General features: G+C 41.5%; 1 protein-coding gene across 1 annotated transcript in view; it reads left to right on the forward strand.

Moving 5' to 3' along the window:
- The window catches only part of MYRIP (myosin VIIA and Rab interacting protein), a 198239-nt gene that overhangs the window by 123225 nt on the left and 53079 nt on the right, over positions 1-21935 (forward strand). The window lies entirely within an intron of this gene.

A 21935-nucleotide genomic window follows, 5' to 3' on the forward strand; every position in this document is an offset into this window, starting at 1 on the left:
AGTTGTATAATTTGCAAATGCTCTGGTGTGTGTTTTCCTTCTGATCTTCAACAGTAAACTGGCCGCTACCTTCTTTTTATGCTGTTGAGCAGCTTGTAAAATTAACATTTCTAGCATCTGGTTCCCAGTTGAACATGCCGTGCACACACAGCACTGCTGGAGAAAGATGTGCATTTAAATGCATCATTTTTCCAATTAGTGGCTCATAGGGAGGGAAATAAATAAATAAGCAAAAATAACAGTTCCCTGGTGGCTTTGCAGACTTTTAAATCATATTCCCCTTGCAAATTGCATAAAACTGTGTTTCCAGGGAGTGAAATTAGAAATACTATGCCTGTACAGGATGCATAGATGTTCATTAGCATATAAAATACACACCATACAAGTTTAGCTGAATATATAGACTGTATGTACGCATATCCCTTTTCCATGTAAATTGCTTTTAGCATTAGCTAGAGCAAATATGGTAAACGGAACTGCTTGCAACTCTCCACTGTTTTAACCAGACAGCTAAAGGCTGAAGGATTAACCATCAAGCTAAGGGGGCTGGAGAATCTGACCCATCATCTCATGGGGCCCATTAGCTAGCACAGATTCCCACCTTTCAAATAAAAAAGAGAAAGTCTCTATTCCTAGTAGAACCCGAGATATGAGACAAAATGTTCTGGCACGATTTGTCAGAAATGAGTCTGCTAGCACTTTTTAGTGTGTTTAGCCAATGAATGAAGTAACATCTACTGTATTATTGACATTTAGCCATAAAGCAAAATCAGACACTTGAGAGTGACCACTTGTCTGAAGAAGGTACTTCTGGTTTACTTTGAACCTGCCTTGTTTTGTTTATTCTTGCAGAAGAGTGATTACCATAGAAAACAACTGAGAAATCCAGAATTTTAGTGTAGCTGTGATTGGGCAGTAGCATATCCAATCCAAAACAATAAGTAGCAGGAACTCATGCTCTTTCTATCTCAGGTGCAAAAAAAAAAGCTTTTAAACCTGCATTTGTAAATATTGTTAAAAATCACCCTGCAATGCAAATCGAGTGTGCTATTATTCCCACATTCAGTGGGGGAAGTGAGGATGGGATGCATCAGCTTTACAAAGTGGTCTATTTTTGTTATGCCCATATTGCGGGGAGTGAGAGAGAGCAGTGTACTACACTACTACAGTGTAGACCAGTGTTCTTAGCAAGTCTCCAGTGGCGTTTTGTTGTTGTTGTTGTTGTTTATTTGTTTAGGAAAATGAAGTTTAGTAACATGAAATTCTCTATATATCTACTTGGAGAGATAAGGCACATGGAGCTAAATGGGCCCTCTTAGACTGGGTACAGGATATACCTCCTTAGCTCATGAACTTACCTCTTTGAGTAGACCTGTAGAAATTCTCTTCTGCTGCTGTCTATGTGTTTGCTCTAAGCTTAGTTCAGCTGCTCCACTTTAACTAGTCCACTTTAAGAGTATTCTCTGCTATCCCACTGTCTCCTTCCAGCACTGATAATCAGTCTGGGTCTCTGATTGGCCATTCAGTTTTGCAATCCCTTCCCAGGAAGTTGTGTGTGCATGTAGGGATTTCGAAATGTTGGTGATCCTCTCACTCTTTGTGCATTTTTTCCTGGCTCACCTATTAGTGATGACAGTAGTGTCCTCCTTCTCAGCTTGCCACTCAGCTATCTGGCCAGAAACACACTTAAACCAGGCACCAATGCCTTATAAGGGTGTTGAGCAGTGCATGAAAGGGAATCCTGAATGCTATGATTGAAGATAACATCGGGGATTTTTCTTCTGCAAAGGGGCGTGGGGGTGGGGGTGGGGGTGGGAGAGAAACTCCATGGGCCAGATTGGGATCTGGTGACCTAGATTAGGCCCAGGGCTTTAACACCTCTGCTGTACATACTTCCCTGGGATTAAAAAAACCTTTGAACTCAGTAGTACTTACTTCTAAGTAGACATGTGTAAGGCTGTGCTTTCAATAAGGTCGTTTTGAGTTAATCATGCAGAAGATGGAGCCATGTGGGTGGGTTATGTGAGAAGCAAGAGGATGTTTCTCAAATTTTTAGTTTGAATGATAAGAATTGGTGTCATTCTTCAGGCTCCCTTCGCAGGGTCTCCATATGATAAATCTCCAATTGGGGTACTTGATGCTTCTTGTCTCTAGTGTGCATTGCTAGGGTGACCATATGAAAAGGAGGACAGGGCTCCTGTATCTTTAACAGTTGTATTGAAAAGGGAATTTCAGCAGCTGTCATTTGTATGCATGCAGCACCTCCTGAAATTTCCTCTTCATCACAATAGTTAAAGGTGCAGGTGCCCTGCCCTCTTTTAAATCTGGTCACTCTAATATAGCTCCTGCATCTTTAACTGTTGTGATGAAGAGGGAATTTCACAAGGTTCTCCATATATACAAATGACACCTGCTGAATTTCCCTTTTCTATGCAACTGTTAAAGATACAGGAGCACTGTCCCCCTTTTCATATGGTCGCCCTAACCAACATGTCCAGCCTCCAAAGGGGTGTGCCCACCAACATGCCTAGCCCCCAAGGGGGCATGCCCACCCAAACATGGCCTTGGTCACATGTCTGATTTCACAGCACACAATTAAAACAAACCTGTTCTGCATAACATCTTAATGCTAAAATCACTGGAATAAAGAACAAGTGAGACATTCAACATATCAGAAATTAACTTCACTCATTTCTACTTTTGTAGCTCTTGCTGTACTTTGACGCTTTTGCTATACTCTGTGATACAGTCTCCCCTTCCCTCAAATATATTTTCTGACTGCAAGTCCTTCACCGGATGACCATAGTCTAACCTTTCCTAACATTTAACACTCTTTCCCCATCACCTTTCTCATATCCATTCTCACACATTTAGCATACTGCTACCATTGAACAAATGAAGTAGTTGACAAGTACAGAAAAATCTAGTACAACAAACAAGCAAACTAGCATTCAACTACTATTACACTGCAAACATTAGCCATGGAACAAAATGGACTAAATGCTAGCACCTCTTAGCTTGTTTTAGCTTCAACCAGACATAACAGTCAAAAACAACCAAGAAAAACACACCTATCTCATTGACATAGCAATACCTAATGACAAAAATGTTGCAGAAAAGGAAGAGGAAAAAAGAGAAAAATATACACCACTGGCTATGGAAGTTAAAGAACTATGGCAACAGGAAAAAAGTACAATTATTCCATTAGTCACATACCTACATGCACACCAACATCCAGAAAGCAGTCATACTTGAAACATGGTCAATAGTCAGGAAATTTCTGAATCAGTAAATCACAGCATGACTTGGCAAAGCCCATCATGTTCATCTAGAAAAACCACCACGAGCAAGAAAAGAGAGTAGATGATGATGATGATTATGAAGAAGAAGAAGAAGAAGAAGAAGAAGAAGAAGAAGATAATAATGGCTACCCTGTAATTTTTAAAAAAGATTTTAAAGAAGGATGAACAATTATCAGCCAATGTTACAAAATAGCAAACGAATTATAGCAAACGAATTGGAGAGGAAGGTCTATAGGTCAAAATGCATTATTTCTGTAAACCGCCCAGAGATCCCTGGCTATGGGAGCGGTATACAAGTGTAATAAATAAATAAATAAATAAATTATTAAATTAATAGGAATATCACCTCCAAATCATCCCCCACAACTCACACACAGAAAACTACAGCCCTCACACACTGCAAACATGCACATGCATTCATTCATAGTCAAACACCCCATGCACCCCATTCAGACATCAATACACACACTGCCAGCACACACACACACACACACACACACACACACCCTAGTCTTACCCGCTACTGCTGCTTCCCTTGCTGCTGTTTCTTATAATTTATTTATTTATTTAAAACATTTATATCCCACCCTATATCAATAAGATCTCAGGGCGGCATACAGATAAAAGCATACAGTATAAAACAGTAAACATACACAGCTAAAAACGAATTAAACCATAAACCAAGTTAAAACGATGTATAATTTAAAAGCAGTAAAACTATTAAAACAGTTAAAACAATGTGCCTAGTGAATTCAACTATTAAAAGCTTTGTTAAAAAGCCATGTTTTCACTTGGTGCCGGAATAAAATAAGCGTTGGCACCAGTCGGGCCACCAAGGGGAGGGCATTCCACAGTCGGGGTGCCACAACAGAGAAAGCCCTCTCCCTTGTCCCAACATAGTGAATGTGTTGTGCTGGTGGGATGCGGAGAAGGGCTCCTCCAACAGATCTCAAGTCTCGGGCAGGCATATATAAGGAGAGGCACTCCCTCAAGTATCGAGGTCCCAAGCAATTTCGGGCTTTAAACGTCATTACCAACACCTTGAATTCCATCCGGAAGTGTATAGGCAGCCAGTGCGGTTCCTTTAAGACCAGTGTTATGTGGTCTCTGTAAGATGTACCCGCCAGCAGTCTAGCTGCTGCATTTTGCGCTAGCTGCAACTTCTGAGTCATCTTCCAGGGCAGCCCCACGTAGACTGCATTGCAGTAGTCTAATTGGGAAGTTACCAGTGCATGCACTACTGTGGCTAGGTTGTCCCTGTCCAGGAAAGGCCATAGCTGGCGGATCAGCCGAAGCTGACCCCAAGTATTCCGTGCCACGGAGTCCACCTGGGCCTCCACTGACAAAGATGGATCTAGGAGTACTCCCAAGCTACGCACCTGCTCCTTCAGAGGAAGCACCACCTCATCAAGAACAGGTCGCTTACCCAATTCCCAGACTCGGGAACTACCAATCCACAGAGTTTTCGCCTTATAAGGATTCAGCTTCAGTTTATTGGCCCTCATCCAATCCATTACAGCCTCCAGGCACTGGTCCAGCACCTTCACAGCACCAGCTGACTCTGACAACTAGGAGAAGTAGAGCTGAGTATCACAAGCATACTGATGGCACCCAACCCCAAAACCTCTAATGACCTCACCCAATGGCTTCATATAGATGTTGAACAGCATGGGGGACAGAATAGAACCCTGTGGCACTCTACAGCTTAATTGCCATGGGGTGGAACAGGAATTCCCCCCTCCTCCTCCTCTTCTTCTTCCTTCTCCTCCTCCTCCTCCTTCTCCTCGGCTGGCGATCGCACCAACCTAGGAGGAGAGGGCTAGATCATGCTGGGGGCTGGGGCTGGAGGATGGAACGTGTCCTCTGCTTCTGGGCCGATTTTGCACTTTTCCTGAACGGGGAGGTGGGGGCTACTGCATGCATTCCCAGAAGAACACGTGCACCATCCTCCAGGCCCAGCCGCAAGGGGCGGGGCTCCGTGTTCATACCCAGCCGCCCGGACCCGGGAGTGAACTCACCCTTGCCTCCTGTCGCAATGCGATGAGATGCAAGGGTGGGGCTCCATGTTTGCTCCCTGTCCCGGGCCAAACCCAGCTGCCCGGAGCAGGCAGCAAAAACTGAGCCACCTAGATCGGTGCTGGGGGGTGAGGGCTGGGAGACACATTCCTGGAAGTCAGGAAAACATCTTCCAGCTCCTCCCTCCAGTGCTGATGCAGGCCTGATTCTGTGCGCTGGCACGATGGTGCCAGCGTGCAGGAGAAGCCAAGGTCGGCGCTGGGGGGAGGAGCTGGAAGACACATTCCAGACTTCTGGGAATGTGTCTCCTAGCCCCCGCCCCCAGTGCTGATCTAGGGCGGCTCTGGGAGTGCTGCCATTTGCTTTCCCGGAAGCCCGAGAATGCATATAGCAGCCCCAGCCCCCGTGTTTTGCCCGGACATAACGGGGAAAACGGGGATTTCCGCCTGTATCGGGTTTGGACCCCCAATTCTGGACATGTCCGGGCAAAACCAGACGTATGGTCACCCTAAGTATTTAGTACTATGGATGCCATGTATTGTATGCAGTAAAGGGGGAAATTTATGTTTGCATTTGAGTTTTCTGTCATGGACAAAATATTAGTCTTTTGCGTCCAGGAAAGTATGGAAGATGATTTCCACTAAAATGGGTAGGAAAAAAATATTGCTGTCTTGTTCCTATACATAACATAGCTTTCTTTGACTCTCTGTGTGTGCATAAATGTCATGTGAGTTCAGATGTGGTAGCAGTGAAGAGAGCCCACTACACAGTGTGAGCCTCAGGGGCCATCATGGCCTTGATCCATGCCTCTCTCCGAATTCTCTTAAAAGCGGAATGTATCTCAGGGTCCAGGGTGAGAATTGCTGGTCGCTTATCAGATGCTTCCTCCCCCTCCACTTATGTAATATTCTTCATTGAACAGTTTGCACATCTCCAAGCATCCATAGCCTCTCAGTGTGGGAGGATGGAATATGACGTACATGTTTTCTATAAGCAGTCTTCGCATCCCTATTTTTTGCAAAAGCTAGACTTCCAGGGTGAAGGATTAACCATTTAGAGATAAAAGTTAAATGTGAGCAGATGCAGCTAAGAAATTCAAAAGGGGGAAAAGAGCTTGGTATGTAAAGAGAACTTGAAATGAATTTTAATTGCTCTTTGCTATTAATAGGGGTGAGAGCTATCTTCCTATCCATAGCTAGGATTTTCCAGCTGTTGTTTTAGCAATGTGTTTCTGAAGCAAGGAGCAGATATCTGATCAGGTTGTTGTCTTTTTGCTCTTCATAGCTGTATGTTAAAAGCAGTGTGCATTTTTATATATAAAAAACTGTGTATATTTTTCTAATCGGGATTACAGAATTAATTTGCATAGTTTACCTTGTGCTATTTTTTTTTCAAATGGAGAGGACTTTGTATATCTTTTGCAAATATTGTTATGCTTCAGGAACTGCAGGTTTCTGTTCTGCTGTTTTTTGAGAATCCTTGGACAGATATGATGCTTGCAGAAAGAAAAACCTTCTCTTAGGTAATTTAAATAAGTAATCTATGCTCAGTCAATTGCTTTGTTCTGTATCTGCCATATGTGCTAGAATAGTGCCTTTCTTATGTGCTTCCTCGTGGTACATTCAGTATTTTCATTGTGTTAACCAGATAATTTGAAACTCCTGCAATTATTCTCTCTAAGAGCATATCAGCATTTGAAATCTGGAGCTATAACAAAGAGTTTTGCATAACTATAGTTTCTTCTGAATTGATCTGTTTCAGGAGACATTTTAAATGACAATATTGTCACTGACAAAGAAGATGCCACATGAATTGTGTTGTAAAGCATTAAATATTTTATTAAATAATCAATTGCATTGTTGCATTTCAAAATATTGAACAATATTGATAGTCTTAACTTGCCTTGTCCCCAGAATTAACAAACAGGTTATAAAATGTTTTTATCATTTACCATTACAAATTAGAATCAGTTGCTTGCCATTTGTATTTTTAACACACTAGTTCATGATTATGAGCCATCCCAGGAAGACTTTTTGTCTTGGAAAGCAGCATAGAAATGTTTTAAGTAATTTAAATAAAATTAAATATAATTCAGTAGATTCTTTTGATACATTTTAATAGCTCAGTTAGTTACAAAATTGCCATGAGAATATGCTGCATTGGTCACATTCCAAGAAACAGCAAATGTATCCTTAGGGATCTCATAAAGAGTACTGATTAGGTGTCCTGCCCACCTAATCAGTACCTAGGTAGGTGAAACATTACTATCCTGATAGGTATTCATTCCTCAATATTCATTCTCTGCCCCATTTGCCTTTAGAAATTAACAAAACACCTAGAAGGATAATTAACAAAACTAACCTCTTACTTGCCTGGTCCCAAATTTGCAAGTCCCAACCCCCAGGCCCAATTGACCAAGAATTCCAAAGCAAAATTCTACCTCCAAGAGCATATTTTTAAAAAATGAGAAGCATTTTCTTGGGAGTATGTGTGTCAGAAATTAGCCATCCTAAAGAAATTATCTGTGGACTAGATCTACACCACTGCTTTATAGCGGTATTGACGTGCGCTGATAACTGTTGGGGTACAAGCCCCATTCATATACCACTTCAATAGAGGTTCATCAGATGAGCGTTTTAGCGCACGCTCGCTACTGTCAACTTACGGATGTGCATGTGTCCTTTAGACGATGATGTCTGCCTCTTGTGCCCACCCACCCTGTGCGCCTCCGCTCCTTCCACTCATTTTTCCATAGCAAAGTAGCCCCCTTTGGGGGAAAAAAGATCTCCTGCTGTGTGCAGAAAAAGCCACGGAATAAAAACAGCCTCTGAATGGCCACGTGATCTTTGTTTACTTCCTTGTTCCCTTCTGAGAAGAATGAGGAAGTGCGGAGAAGTGACAGTAAGGAAACACGATTTCCCCCTATGTGATGACACTTATAGTGTTATATCCTGCTTTTTATTCCACACTTGTAATGAATTGACACAAGGTGTAGATCTGGCCCATGTTTCATATCAAGAGGTAAATATGCTGAATGTTACTAAGGGTGCAACTCTATGCATGTTTAGACAGAAAAACAAGTCCTAGAACTCCTAGCATTCCCCAGCCAACATGTACGACAAAAAAGTTGTAGCACTTTTTTCTGTCTAAACCTGCATAGGATTGTACCCTAAACTATTTTATAGAGCTGGAGACTTAGGAAATTTCCAACAAGGTAAAGCCAGAAGAGAAAAGTTCAAATTATTTTTTATCTTTTGATTACTTTTCTAAATTGCTTGTATTTACTGATGCTTTTACTTATCTATATTTCCCAATAAAAATGCCATTTTGGTTTAATTCTTCTACACTAATGTCATTCAGCAAACTCAATAACAATCCCACATGCTTAGACATTAAAGGCAGAATTACTGGTCTGAAGAGGACAGGATCAAAGCAAGGTCACAGAAAGGAATTGGGGAGAAATTCATTTGGTCCACATTTCAAAGCAAGGTGACTGAACTTGAACCCTTCCGAATGCACACATCTTAGAATTTTGTGATGCAATTCTCTGCTCATATATCATTTTGTGTATATGAAGGGAAAGCATATTGAAAATAAATGCAAATTTTCATGCATTTTTAATCTGCAGATTGTTGTGGAAATTGGATGGAACTAACTTGTGATGGAATACAATAAAACTGATACAGACCAGAAATAGACAGATTTATCAGTCCCTGGTCAGGGACCTGCACCCACTATTTTACACCCACCCACCCCTGGGATCCCTATTAGGGAGATAAAATGGCCCATAGGGGTCTAGTGGTAGAAAATTTGCTCTGTAATAAATCCTAGAGGAGTTTTTAGTTAAGACTTTGCAAGTTACTACTCAAAACCCATTAAGGTGCTAGTCAAAACACATCACACAAACAAAAGTTGCTAGTCAAAACCCATCAAGTGTGAGCTGGTTTTTATGCATACATATAATTTGCTTGTGATTCCCAAAGCACTTCACTAAGGGTGCACTCTGTGTTAGCTGGGGAATACTGGAAGTTGTAGGACTTTCTGTGTAAATATGCATAGGATTGTGCCCTTAATATACCAATTTGCTGGATATTTTTAGATTTAAGTGCCTGCAAAAAATAAACACAGAGCCAGAGAGAGAAATTTGCTAAATTTAACTGTTCTGGGCTGATAACTTGAAAGTTGCATTCTAATTCATTTGTCTTTTATTATTTACATATAGTTCCTATCCTTTCGGTCAGGTGTGTGTACGGTTTGCCATCTTGTTGTTCCAAAATAACTTGTCAGGCCCCAAATTTAAAATAAAGTGGTTTTCCTTGTGAATACGTATTACAAACCTGCACCCATCCGTCTGTCATCTGCAATGCACAGGTTTGGGCTAGTTTGTCTGCACACTACTGCACCCGGATTTGTGGGATGGAAAAATTCCAGCTTTTGAGGACTATGTCTTCCAAACTATCCAGTTTAATACTAAAGCATTGATACAGAAATGGGAGAAAAGGCCATGGCGGTGCACCCCAAAAGTATTGGATATTGTACGGAGTACCATGAATGAAATCAAGACAACAAAGTTTATATACCCATAGTATGATCTGGCAAATTATCTGGGAGAATGGCTGAAGAGTAGTAGATAATCTCAGTGAAGGTAGTTTCCACAGGGTTTAATAAGTGAATTGAGGAGAACCTGAAAATGAACCTGAAAACTGGGAAGCATATCTATTTAATTTCCCTTTGTGACTCATTTACTCATTTTGCCTAGAAAGCTGTTCCTTCACAGGTGAGAAAGCTTTAACAAGCAGCTGTGTCTATTCTATGAAACTAATCAAAGTGAGTTTTTAAGCCCTTGGGACAAGGCTGGCACATCTTTTTTCCATCTGGTATCAGCACTAATTCAGCAGCTAGTATGGAATGAATGCAGCTAAGAAATTCAGGTCTTCTGGCTGACTCTTGGCAGGTTTTCTGAAGTTTTCTAAAATTAGAGGAATCTGGGTAGGACTATTATGTATGCCCTACCCAGGTCATATTTAATATTGTCTAAAGGTAACAGTTACCTTGCTTGGGTTGCTTCCACACTAGCAGTTTAGTCTGGAATTGCCATTTTTTGTTCACTGATTTTTTTACAGGGAATCCAGACCACGTTGCTATTGCATTCTGGTGTTCCTGTGTTGCCCTGTCTTTTTTTCAGAGGTAATTTGTGATGGTTTGAAGAAAGTTATGATGTCACTGCAGCACAAGCCTGTACAGTGTAGACTGACAAAGTGCTATCAAGGCTTTTCAAGACAGTTATAAGTAGCTTCCTCATTGCTTCTGCCCTATTTTACTGCTTCCTATGCAGTGCAGCAGCAGCATTGCTGATGAATAGGTTCTGCAATGGCACCTTAATTACTCAATTTTGTGAGCAGAGTTTTCCAAACCAAGGGCATGTCTACACAAGGGCTTATCCAGGTGATCAGCCCGGGATCAGCCCTGTGCATCCACATAACACACGGGATCCCGGGGGCAGAGAGGGATGATCCCTCCATTTCCCCGGGATAACCAGGACGGTTGTAATCCCAACTTTTCCCCCAGTCTCGGGATCGTCTCAAGATCATGGGACGTGTGGGCAGCCATCCCAAATTTTGTCCCAGCTGCTCACGAGTAAACGTGAGGAGCTGGGAACTGGGCATGGGACGGGGGTGGGAGGGGTGTAGCAGGATCTTTTTTAAAAAAACAACACCTTTTTGATGGAGGAGGTGCACCCATCTTCAATAGAAAAAAAGCCAAAATGGCAGGCCTGACATTCTCCTTCCTTCTGGGATGTCATGTGCCACGTGTGGACTGAGGCGAAGGATCTCATGATCACCATATCGTGAGATCCTCCCCCTCCCCTCCATAGGTCTAGACATGCCCCAAGTGAGAGTTTCTTATGTCTAAGTGTGGCAGGGGAGAGGGGAGGTGAGAATATTCAAGTTTCTCCAAGTGTATGTACTTCTAAGTTGCCAGACATAGCTTGCCTATGGTTCTGATTCAGAGTTCAGGACAGTGTTGTTGTTGTTGTTGTTGTTTTAAGTTTTTTATTAACACAAATTAAAATACATCAACTTCACATTAACACAATCAATCAAAAGAAAGAAAGAAAAATATTACATAAATTTGCTCAACTGTTAACATTTGTAATTTTCAATATTCATAATCAAACAATACAATACAATACAATTGCTCCCCTTCACCCTTTGGGATCTATTCCTGCTTCCAAAATCTCATTACTTCTTCTGGTGGTGGTTTTCCACTTCCCTTAGAGAACACATATACCAGGAACTGTTTCCAAATTCCCTCAAATTCATTCGTATTTGTTATGCCTCTTCTTACTTTTATATTACATGTCAATTTATCATTAATGGCGATATCCCAAAATTCCTTATACCATTCTTCAATACGATAATCTCCTTGGACCTTCCAGTTCCTAGATATAATTAATCTCGCTGCTGTCAGCAAATTTGTTATCAATTCTTTAATTTCCTTATTACACTTTAAATCTCCATATATTGATAGTAATGCCACACTAGGTGTCTCTTCAATCTCCATTCCAACAATTTCTTTTATCTCATTAAACACCATTTTCCACAATTTTTGTACATATTCGCATTCCCACCACATATGTAAATACGTTCCTTTTTTCCCACAACCTCTCCAACAATTTGCTGAATACAGCTTATTTATTTTATTTAATCTCACTGGGGTTAGATACCACCTCCATATAATTTTATAATAATTTTCTTTAATTCTCACCGACATGTTTCTCAACACTCTTTGTCTCCATATTCCCTCCCAACTCTGTTGCCCTATCTGTACCATCAAATCTGTTTCCCAAACCATCTTTCCCATATTCTCTATCTCCCCCTTCCCAACCAATATCCTATATATTCCACTCGTTAAACCTTTTATCCCTTTATTTTCTCCCTTTTCTTTTTCTTTTTTTACAATCAGCTCCTCAAATTTTGTCAATTCTCTGCATTCACCATTATCTCTTAACCATTTCTTCGTCCATTGTTCCAATTGCCAGTAATTTAACCAGGTTAAGTTCTTCCCCTTTAACACCTCTTCTAATTTTTCATGAGTGTTCATCTCGCTTAACCAATTTTTTAATCTCATTCTATTTTCCTCTATTAAAATTTTACTCAAGCTATCCTTTAAATTTCCTGGGAAATTCCTTAACATTATCACAGGTGTTAATGGAGATATACTCAAGAGTAACTCCTTTTTATACATTCGCCATATTTCCCAGTGAAACCTTAAAAGAGGGTTTCCTATTTCTTCCCCCCATTTTTTATTGTTTTCTTTAAAAAATATATTTTCCAAATTCCAATCTTTTTCCATTCTTGTTTTATCCTCCATCCAACCCAAATCTCCTACTCCTATCATGCCTTCTGCTACATGTCTTAACCTATTGGCTACATAATATAATTTTATATTTGGGAGTCCCAATCTTCCTTTCTTTTGTGCTAAGTACCATCTATTTTTGTTTATTCTCGCTTTCCTATCCCCATTACTATAATTATTTATAATATTTTGCCAACTTTTTATCTCTGTTTCTGATATACTTATTGGTAACATTCTAAAAATAAAATTGATCTTTGGTAATATTTTCATTTTTACTAATGCTATTCTTCCGAACCATGATAAATTCAACCTTTTATATTTTTCTGGTTTATCTAAAACTTCCTTTTTCAGCTTATTTAAGTTTTCCTTTTCTAAATTCTCTAAATTTTTTGTAATTTTAATTCCCAAATATTTAATCTGATCTTTAACTCTCATTTCCTTCTCCTTACCTTCCCAATCTTTCTCTTCCTTTTTAGTATAGTTAAATATCATTAGTTCTGATTTTAACCAATTTATACACTGTTGTTGTTGTTAAAGGGCAAGAACAGGAGTTCAAAATCTTTAGTTGGTATGGCTGGCAAAAGCAAAAATTGTAGCTACCTGCTTCCCCAACCCTCAGCAAAGGGAGCATGCTGACTTGAGGGCCAGTGGTTCAAGGTACTTCCAAATTCTTCCTCTGACCTTTCTCATGGGAAGGGCCAGTGGGGAGTGTGTTGGGTTGGGTGTTGCTGGCAGAGTTTTATTTTCATTTCTCCAGTTAAGTAGCTGAAGTTTCCCTCCCCCTTATTTTCCTCATATGTCAATGTTTCAAATGAGTTGATTTTATAGTATTTTAACATGCAAGACATTTTGGACACTTGCAAATATGAAAATATAACATTGAGGTTAGCCTTTCCTCTTTGTGACCAGCAGCCTTAGAGCTAAATAGCAGGGCAGGTGACATATGCCCACAGAGGAGAAACATACAGGAAAGGGGACCCCATTTTTTAGAAGGGAGCGGCCATAGCTTGGTGGTAGAATACAATCCTTTGCATCTCCAGCTAAAAAACAGGGCGGATAAAAGATAGCACAGGGCTAGATGGACTGATTCAGTATAAAGTAGATTCATATTTTCATAAATCTTTCTAAGTTCATCCTCTTGCTCTCCAATCCTGGTGCTTCACTTAGCAGGAAGAAATCAATCCATTCTGTTTTTATGTAGAATATATTGAAATTAAAATCCAGAAGATACAGTTGCTAGTCATTGAACTGGAATTGTATTCTTAAATGGTTGCTTTGATCTCCTTACCACAGCTGTTTTTAATATAATAGTCTTTAGAGACCTAATTACTACATGAACGTTGCATCTTAAAGGAGAAGGATTAAAGTGAGGTCTGTTTTAAGAGACAGTTTTAGCATGTATTGGATTATATGTGATAAATTTAAATTGGGTCACTTCTTTGGGTTGATTTTCCCAGGAGTTCTCCGCCAGCAGCCATTACTTAAAGTAAATGAAGTTAAAAGGAGCAATTTGATAGCAGACCTATCCCACCCAGCATAAGTTCAACAAGTATATATATATATATATATATATATATATATATATATATATATCTCCTTTCAGTATTTTAGTATGTGTTGATACTATTCGGTTCCTTTAAGTTGCAACAAAAGTTTGAAGTATTGTGAACATTGTTTTGTGAACTGCCTAGAAAACTTTGACTATTGGGCCATACAGAAATGAAATGAAATAAAGTATGCCTTGTTTACATAGACAAATCAACACCTGATTGTTGAAAGCAGAGGTAAGCAGACTTAAAGCAGGATCTACTTTATTTTTACTAGAACTCCGAAATCCACCAACCAGAACCTCATGAAGAAGAGATACACTTAGAATTCTGAGCCCAGGTATTTGTTTGAAGTACCAGAACTGAACAGAGCTCCAAGCAAAAATCTATCCCAAGCTTCCTTCATTTCACCAGTATAATTTATGGTGAAGGAAGTCATTTTGTTGCTGCTATTGTTAAAAAATGGGACTGAGAAATCCTTGTCCATCTACTGCAAATCAGCAGGAAATCTACCAGTAGATCCAGATCTACCTTCTGCCTACCTTTGAGTTAGTGCCATAGCTGCTCAGGACATCACTTATTTTCAGATTATCAGCATGAACTCTGAGAATTCTCATTATATACATGGCCAGCCCTACAATTACGCAGGATGATGTAGGTGATTGCATCTCTCTCCCCACCCAAAGGTCCAGTTGCTGCCTGCCCTGCCAGCTGACCAGCCCACCCTTAAAACCCTCAATAGCACTTGCCAACACAGGAACAATTGTCTTTAAAAATGACCACAGACACAAATCAGGTCTGCAGTAGTGCGGAATCAAATGCAACATAGAAATCTCCAGAATGCAGTGAGCTAACAATGATGTTGTTTGGATATTCCGTAAAAAGTAAACAAACAAAGGATGACAATTCAAGGGTAAAAGGCTTATGTGGAAGCAACTCTAGTCTCCAGTTCTTTCCTTTTCTGTCTCCTTCAATACCAAATCCTACTTGTCCTTTTAGGGGTGGCACAGGACTTAGTCCATGGTCCTTTCTTTTTTTGCTTCTATACTCTTCTGGTTAGTGCTACCATTTTTACATTGGGTTCATTCATTTAATCGTTCAGATGCTCAGCCAGATTTTTTCAGTACTGGTATATGGACTGACTCATCACATTATACACAATCCTGATACTCAGTCACAATACTGTTTGTTTCGTGTGTGTGTGTGTGTGCACGCGTTTAAAAAAATTGGTAATAGGATTTGACTGAATAATACTTTATGTAACAAAATCTATGGCCTTGGGATTTAGAGCTGTGAACAATTAACATGGATGTCTTTATAGCTCAAGAAAAAAAGAAAGCTACTGCCATTTCTTTCCTTTTAAAATGAGTGTGACTAATGTTCTTTAAATGAGAATTTGTATTTATGGAGTGAATTAGCATACACTGCAATATAGGTAAGTGGAAGGAAGTGCTTCCATGTAGATTTGGAAATGGAGCATTTCAGTATTCTAAGTGCATTTGAAGAACTCATGGCTTGTACAATGCAGGTCAACATTAAAGGATTCTGAAATAAGTAGATAGTGTCCTTATTTCTCTTTTGAATGGGCCCTTTACTGCAGCATCTTCTACAAGGATAGCTGCTCTTCCCCTCCAAATCCTTTCTATACAGGAGGAATCAGGAGGGACACTGTGACTTATCAGAATGTTAAGAGGCTGAAAAGCTTTAGAAGATTCATTGTAATCTGTTAGGGAAAATGCATGCAAGAATAGACACATAGATTTAGAGTACATTGTTGAAATTAATATAATGCCTTACCCAAAAGGCAGATTGTTATAATTCTGGTCAATTTTCAAAGTGAATTTCACAATAATTTCTAATCATCGGAGGAGGAAGAGAGGAGGCAGAGGAAGAGAGATACGAAATAGTGAATAAGCAAGGAGGAAAACGTCCAGAGTGGGCAGCTGGCTGGCTAGCTGGCTCTGCTCATTCAAGTCCAGCATTGTGCCAACCCAGCTGACCCTACCCAATCTGGCTCCTGCTGAAGAGGACTCCAGTTGTTACATGAGCAGCAGCAATGGAGAAGTGCGCTGTAGCTGCCAAAACAGTATGTGGACATACAGATGTGCCTGTGGGAATGAGTGAAGGTGGAGATCTGTCTTCTTCATCCAGTCCCTTGTATGATCTCCTGCTCTGCTTATATTATGAATTCTCTGCCATGGATTCTTTCCTTTCCTTGGGACTAGAGGAGCTTGGTGTTCCCCATCTGTAAAATGGGTAAATGCTTTCTAGATGCTTAATACCTTGCCCATTTCCTGCATATGCCACTTGATCTGTAGTGTGTGGATTGGCAACATTCTTTTTTCTTTCATAATTAATACAATTCGAAAAGTGAATGAGAGCAATTCTATGGCCTTAGTCAGCATTTGGGTGCCATACGATGCTGCGGATCGTATGGCACCCAACAGAGCTCCGAGTGTGGAGGAGATCTGACGGGGGACCTTGCCTCCTCAACCGCAGACACCATGGAAAGCTTCTATTACAAGGATGCAACAGCTCTCCAGTCCTTTCCCACTCACCAAAAGGTAAGTGTTAGAAACACGATTTTGAAATGAAATTGCTTGGACGAAGTGGTGAAAGTTTAAACACTCTGTTTTATTGAGCAAACTTGCAAGTTTGGGTGTCTAGGCAGGTAGGCACACCCACCAGTTAGTGCATAGTCTTTTTATCCCTTAGCCCGGCCGAAGCAGTCCCTCCCCAGTCTCTCCATTGGTCAGAGACTAAAGGGGTTACAGCCTATCCCGGTACGCCTTGTAACTCCTCCCTTGTTTACTTGCTTTTTCATTTCATTTGATATTCCACCCACTATTATTTACTTATGTCCATATTTAGGTTTTATTCTTTCTGGGCACACCTTTCTTTATTCCTCTTCATCACGTCCCCCCCATAAGGTCATGAGTTCAAACAACAGATTTGTTTCTCTTCCCCTATCATAACCTCAAAAACATAAATTCTGACAGTTCACATAGGTATTTAACCTCAAAGTCATAAATTCTGAGGGGCTCCAGTAAGTCTAACACACAATTCCATTACTCATGTTATCTCTGTTATAATAATATGACCTTCCCTCTGCTAGGTCTTCTCCCCTTGCCCTTTGCCGTCTTCACCATCCCAGCTGAAAAGACCAACACTCCTTTTAGCTGACCCATTTCAGAAACTCTCACAAAATGTTTTAATAATGCATTATCTACTATATTTCCCTTATAACATCTATATAATCCATTGGTTATATCTCTTTACAATATACTCATAACTTTGAAAAAGCAACATATTTTTCTACATATAACATAAGCCAGCTAGGCTCAGAGACCTGTCCAGCTGCTTTTGGTATTTGAAACAGAGGAATGGAGCAAAAATACCCCTGTCCACCTCTCGTCCTGCTTGGCTCTTGCCAGCGAGGCATAGGAGAGGCAGGAGCGCAACCCATAGGAATGTGTCCTGAAGAAGAAAAAGGGCCTTTGCTTATTTCCTTGAGTTATCTCCTGGAGTATTCTCTGATTGTGTCACAGTAATCTGAATGTCTAGGCTCTTGATATCATGTGATTGTACATTGCCATGAAATTGTGCTATGATGAAGGGCAGTGCATAAATGTTTGAAATATATGAATGTGTGGATGATGTTGCTTTATGGTGGGGAACATATAAGTACATGGAATGCAATAAAAGTTCAATTTAAATTAAAAGAGTGCTTCAATTGCCTTTAAAACATCCACACACACAAATCAGGTCCGGGGTAGGAGGCGAAGCGAATGCAACATAGAAAACTCCAGAACGTAGTGAGCTAACAGTGATATTGTTTGGATATTCCATAAAAAGTAAACAAAGGATGACAATTCAAGGGTAAAGGACTTGTGTGGAAGCAACTCTAGTCTCCTCCAATTCTTGGCATCATGTGATTGTACATTGTACTTGAATCGTGATACAGTGAAGGGCAGCACATAAACTTTTAAATACATGAATGTGTAAATGACATTGCTTTATGGTGGGGAATACATAAGTACATGGAGTGCAATAATGGTTCAACTTAGACTAAAAGAGTGCTTTCTGAGGGCTCCACCTGCTCCAAGCCTGGTCCCACCCAGGTATCAGAATATTTATTTCAACAGTTGGCAGCCCTGCTGAAGGTTTCTTGATGACATCTTTGGAGTACAGCCAGCCATTACTGTGAACAGACAGATTCTGATTCAGAAAGACTATCTTGTAGCCTACTCCGGCTGCACTTCCCCCCACCCCCACCTACATGGCCAATACCACTAAAAGCCCTATGGGAAGGATCCCAGAAAAGACAGGCAAGCAAGTGAAGACCACCTTAAGCCCCTTCTCCAGTTGGACTCTCCCTCCTTTCCCACACAGGGCTTTCCGCCATCAAGTGCCCTGTGGGATGGATTCTCATGAGTTGTTATTTTTAAAATATTGCTTATACTGGTTTTTATTCATGTTTAATTGTCTTACTTGAAAGCCACCTTGGAAGGAAATTTTAAGATGGGGTTTAAATAATTGAACTAAATAACAATAGACTTGCAGGGCCATTTTTTTTCCTCCAAAGCTTGATACTGAAGAGGAATAGCCACGTTTGAATTGAATATAGCCAGAGTGCTTCAAGAGCAGCAGCACTGCTTCCCCTAAGAATTCATTGTCACATGGAGACATTGTTTGTCCAGAAATTGTGAAAATCTGCTTGTTGAGGACTAAAACATACACAACTTTGAAATTTGTGTCAAGCAAGTATGTCCTTTTTTTTCTTTTTCTTTTTTACATTTTTACTCCATAGTAGGTCCAGGGCCCTGATCCTAGAGTAGAGGTTGGGGGGCTTTTAAGATTTGGATCAGGCTTCCTGGGCCTACTGTAGAGTAAAAATGAAAGGAAGACATAGCTGCTAGTTCTGTATTGACCCTAAGGCAATATTTTGGTGTAGCTTTAACACTAATTGAAAATATTCCAGAAACAAGACTACAGTGTTTGATATCTGAATACAAACCTAAGAATATGCAGTGAAGTAATTTTCTTAGGAATAGCCTGGCTAGCTTGTTAGAATCAAGACTATCTGCCTGTTTCCTCCCCCTCATCTGCCATAATTCTGGATCTTTGATTTTATTACATGCAATAAATTGATAATGCAGAAAATTCTTTCACATCTGTCACAATGCTATAAGCCAAATGATATTCTTTGGTGGCACGTATCACAATATGAAAGTCACTTTGGTATTCACTGAAGTAGGCAGCTTTGCACCTAATAGTAAGTTAGATCCTGATGTGAAAGACTGTAGAGAACCACTGGTGCAAATACAACTGTTCTGCAGGCTATTTCACAAGCTCCTTTTTTCTGTATAGACTGTGACCTTGGTGTTGTAGCATTTGAATGGTGGTGTGTCATCTTTGCTATGGACAGTAAGCTGAGACATGTCATGGCTTCCCAGTCTGTGGAAATGTAAGAGGTGAAAAAAGAAACTTGCACATCCATTCCAGTATTCAAAAGCAGACATTTTTCTCTGCTTCAAGAACAAGCAGTATGTGAATTCCCCCACACACATTCCCCCAGTGGCAGATGCTGTTAAGAAATATGGTCATATTTAAATTAAATCTAGGGATTTCGTCTCTGCGCAACGGCTGCAAAGAGCAGGAGTGAAACTGATCCACTTTCTCCCTAAGTCCAAGTAAGCCCTTCAATGTCATCATGAAATTGAGAAGGCTTTTGAACCCCCCCTGCCAACCCCATGAGAAGTTGTGCCCCATTATTTATATGACGCAGCCACCAACTCACCCTGCAGAACTGCGCTTTTTTGAAGTGTCATTTTACCACAACTTTTTACATTTCTCCGATGCCATTACAGTTGTTTGCTGTCTGTCAGTGGTGGATTCAGTTCGGATTAAGAGAGTGACCATAGTTAGGGGCAGGGCAGGCGAGGGAGTGCAGGGCAGGGGATGAGCAGCGGGCTTGGCAAGCCTAGTAATCATCGCCATGACAATATTAAAGCCTGAGGAATGAAAGTGAGGGCAGATATGATGAATATTACATAAATTCAATGAACTGTAGCAATACACCCGCACTGCTAAAGGCTTTCAAAGTTGTGCAGAGTTGTGAGAAAACAAAACAACAAAGGCTTTTGTGGTTTTCAGTCCCCCAATATTTGCTGCACCGTCTGCAACTTTTGCTGCCTGGATAACCCGATGCCCGTGCTCCCTCCTGCCATATAACCCTATCGCTGCAGCTTTGCAGCAGTGATGCTGTGGGGTTTGTGGGAGAATGAGGGCACCAAGCTGTGGCGTAGAGCTGAGGCCTCCATCACTACAGTGAAAGGGTTCTCCGCACTCCGGTTCCTCAGCTTCATCACTGCTCTCTGCAGCCTTTTCTCTCAATTGTCCCAGTTTATGCAATATGCTTTAAATTAGGGATGTGCTCCGCTTCTAATCGGACCGGCGAATTAGAAGCGGAGCGGGGTGCTTTGCCTCCCCTTAAGGCAGAGGCGAAGAGGATTGGGGGGCCGGCGGAGCGTGGCGAAGAGGATCGAGGTGAAGGCGGATCCTTCGCCTCGATCCGGAGCTCCGCCGGAAAGGTAAGTGGGGTTTACTGGGCCCTGCTGCTGTCGCTGTTGCCCATGCGGCGACAGCGGCAGGGCCCGGTAAACCCCCCTCCTCTCCCTTACCTGCCTCCGTCTGTGGTCCCTCGGCTTCTTCAATTGAGCCTGCGGTTCAACCAGGAAGTCTAGGCCGCACTTGCTGAACCGCGGGCTCAATTGAAGAAGCCGACGGACCGCGGACGGAGGCAGGTAAGGCCCCCCTCCCGCTTGGTCCCTTACACGGGCGGCGGCAGGGCCCGGTAAACCCCCCCCCCGCCCTCATCCCCCTTACCTGCCTCCGTCCACGATCCGTCGGCTTCTTCAATTGAGCCCATGGTTTAACCAGGAAGTCTGGGCCGCACTTGCAGCCCAGACTTCCTGGTTGAACCGCGGGCTCAATTGAAGAAGCCGACGGACCGCGGACGGAGGCAGGTAAGGCCCCCCTCCCCCTTGGTCCCTTACCGGGCTCTGCCGCCGTCGCCGCATGGGCGGCGACGGCGGCAGGGCCCGGTAACCCCCCCGCCCTCCTCTCCCGGCCTTACCTGGCACCACTCCCCTCCACTGCGGAGCTCCGATTCAGAGCCAGAGCTCCATGGCAAAGAGGAGTGGAGTATGGGCGGAGCGACCATACTCAGGGCAGAGCAGGGGGTCCGTGCACACCCCTACTTTAAATTCCTTGTCAATTTTACCTCTGTCCTGAAGGAACTTCTTGGCATTTTCTGCAGAAGTAGGGGAAAGTCAGTCAATTTCACCATATCACTTTGCAACCTTTTCACACAAATCTGTGTAAGGTATCATACATCCAGCCACATCTACATCCCCCCACCCCTCAGCAACATTAGCAGGAATATGCCTATTCAGCCACTGCAGATAAAATTGGTCAAGGATACTTTCCTGCACTAGCAGAACTACAGTATTTTCAATGGAAATCCAATCGGGTGAATATAGACATCTTTTTTTCTTATCCACCTAGAAATGATCCCCGTTTGACTTTTCATTGTAGGATGCCTACACATAAGTAAAAAATACACATGCTACCTGACAGGTATGAAGGGCACTACTTGCACTTGGGCTTAAATCGTTCTCATGTATTTTAAAGAGGAACACAGTAAAAA

The sequence above is a fragment of the Elgaria multicarinata genome, chromosome 1 (genome assembly GCF_023053635.1).
Source record: "Elgaria multicarinata webbii isolate HBS135686 ecotype San Diego chromosome 1, rElgMul1.1.pri, whole genome shotgun sequence".
NCBI classification, from domain to species: Eukaryota; Metazoa; Chordata; class Lepidosauria; order Squamata; family Anguidae; genus Elgaria; species Elgaria multicarinata.